Source organism: Mastomys coucha, unplaced genomic scaffold (assembly GCF_008632895.1).
Source record: "Mastomys coucha isolate ucsf_1 unplaced genomic scaffold, UCSF_Mcou_1 pScaffold22, whole genome shotgun sequence".
In the NCBI taxonomy this organism is placed as follows: Eukaryota; Metazoa; Chordata; class Mammalia; order Rodentia; family Muridae; genus Mastomys; species Mastomys coucha.
In genome coordinates, this window is record NW_022196905.1 from 139,776,395 (window position 1) to 139,779,101 (window position 2,707).

A 2,707-nucleotide genomic window follows, 5' to 3' on the forward strand; every position below is an offset into this window, starting at 1 on the left:
TCCCTGCCACCCTGTGGCTCCCCTGGGAGTCGTGGGGCCTGTGGCTCCCGGCTGGCTGCTCAGGTCTCGGAAACTCACCCGAGAGCAAATGGTGGATCCCGCCTGGGTCTCTGGCCTAAGGTGCCTCCAGGCTGGCCGCTCCAGTCTCAGAACCTCACCCGAGAGAAAATGGTGGATGCCGCCCGCTTGGGTCTCTGGCCTAAGGCGCTCTCTGGAGGTAGGCCCTCCACTTTCAGGGAAGGGGCAGAGGAGGATGCTGAACCTCCCCTGTCACTCGGAAGCTGAGAGGATTGTGTCCCTGCCACCCTGCGGCTCCCCTGGGAGTCGTGGGGCTTGTGGCTCCCGGCTGGCTGCTCAGGTCTCAGAAACTCACCCGAGAGAAAATGGCGAATCCCGCCCGGGTCTCTGGCCTAAGGCGCCTCCAGGCTGGATGCTCCAGTCTCAGAAACTCACCCGAGAGAAAATGGCGAATCCCGCCCAGGTCTCTGGCCTAAGGCGCCTCCGGGCTGGCTGCTCCAGTCTCAGAATCTCACCCGAGGGAAAACCTTGAATATATTTTTAATGATTCATTTTTAACATTTCATGTTCTTTTACTATGCTTAATTCCCAAAGAATATTATGTATGTTTTGAAACAATTTAGTATTCAACATTAGATATAGAATCCTCAGTTATGGATAATATTAAGCATTCATTAATAGTATTTTTAGGGTATGAAAGATATGAATATAAACTTCAACAAATTTTTATGTATTATTTGATTCTCAATATACTCAATATTATTAGTATGTTTGATGTATAAAATGCATTTAAATAATAAAAAATTAAAAAAAAATAAAAATGAAACAGAAAGCCTGAGGATATACAGTTCAGTAGACAGGGTTGCTTCCCTAGTATTCATGAAGCCCTGGGTTCAGTGCCCAGCACTTTATACACCACGGTTATGTTTGTGTTCTGGATTACACTGGAAGATTGACAGGAGAAAAGTGAGCCAGTGATGGAAGAAGTCATCTTGTCAGCAGCAGGGGAATCAACTCCTCAAGAACTGAACACTGGCAACTTCCTAGGAGCTCTTTTTATTACACAAAAGGCAAGTTTTGCAAGTCAATTTCCACATACCCCAAACCTCTCATCTGATAAAAGGCTTGTCTTAAAAGAGCATTCAAATATCTTGCAGAAATAACTGGTCCCAGTTATTTCTGGTATTGCAGCTGATGTGTCCTCCTTAACTCTGATCCTATGATCCTGGGAATGTTAGAGTGCCTGGGAGTGTGATCTTCTGGGTGCTGTGGGACTGGCTGTAGAGTTCATGCCCAAGGTGAGCTCAGGGCACTGGTTCAGTCCAGAAGGATCCTGTGCCACTGGTTGGGTGGAGTTCCTGGTGCTTGGGTCCCACTGGTGCCTGCTTCCTTTTTGATTGCTAAAATATGTATTAATTTTAAAAATTGCCACTGATTGTGGGTTTATTGTCCAATTTCAGTTTAGTAGCAAGGACTTACACTAATTGTGAGAGAGAATTTACTAATAACATAACCACAGAATTCATGGGAGAAAATGTACAACCACCTGTACCTCTAGCTCTATGAACTCCAGTGCCATCTTCTGGCTTCCATGGGCACCTAGACAAACACACATAAATAAATAAAATTCAAAAACATCTTAACATATGCAGAGGCCTTCTACAACCACTTCTCTAAGGAATTGGATGCCCTCTTCTCATCTTCAAGGGCACCCTCTTCAAACACATGGCACCCCCACCACACATACAGAAATACTCATAAATAAAAATAAAATTTACAAAAAAGAAAGTCTGTGTCTTTAAACTGCCCACTGGGGATGGTAAAAAACAGCAGAAACATTGGGACAACCTGCTTTAAGCGTTCTTTTCTGGACATGTCATGAGGTTGTCATGACAATCTTAGAGTAATTGAATGGTGTTGTAGATAGCCCTGTTCTTGTATTTTGATGCTAATGTTCCTCTCCTGGAAAGCACTGTAGATGAGGAGTGAATCACACATAAAGATGCCTTGTGAACCTTCTCCCCACCTTAACTTTTCAAACAAAGGCTAAGGCCTATGATTGGGCAGCAGGAGGGAAGGTGGAGCTGAAAAGTTTGGGGGAGAAGGGTAGAGAAGAGACAGGGTAGGAGACTGGAGAAGAGCATGATGGAGGAGGATGAGGTGGGAGGAAGATGGAGCTGAAGCATGTGACTTGGAGAAATTGCAAGTCATATGGGATCTAATAGATGGGAATAGAGTAGTGTAGTGGTAGATCTGCCCAGTCTAGGCGAGTAGCTTGTATACCAATTAATTGAGTTGTGATTGGGTAAATTGGGTTAAAAATTTACCGCAACAGAATGGCATCTCTCTAGTCTCTCTAGGAACATGGGGGATCATTTTATTTTGTCCTCATTTCCTCTGTGATGGTCCATCCTGACATGACTTACCTGAGATCTTTTCTTACTTCCAGCCCTGTCTGACACAGAGATTACAGCCCAGTCAATTATCTTTATTTTTGCTGGGTATGAAACACCACCAGCACACTTTCCTTTGTCCTGTATTCTCTGGCCACTCATCCTGATATCCAGAAGAAATTGCAGGAGGAAATTGATGAGGCTCTGCTGAATAAGGTGAGATGATGGTATAGGAGGGAAAAAGAAAAGCGACAACAAAGACACCTTCTTGACACCCACAATGATGTATGTGTGTG

At 44.5% G+C, this 2,707-nt stretch overlaps 1 pseudogene; it reads left to right on the forward strand.

Moving 5' to 3' along the window:
* LOC116104703 overlaps positions 1-2,707 on the forward strand; it is a 49,960-nt pseudogene that overhangs the window by 30,625 nt on the left and 16,628 nt on the right.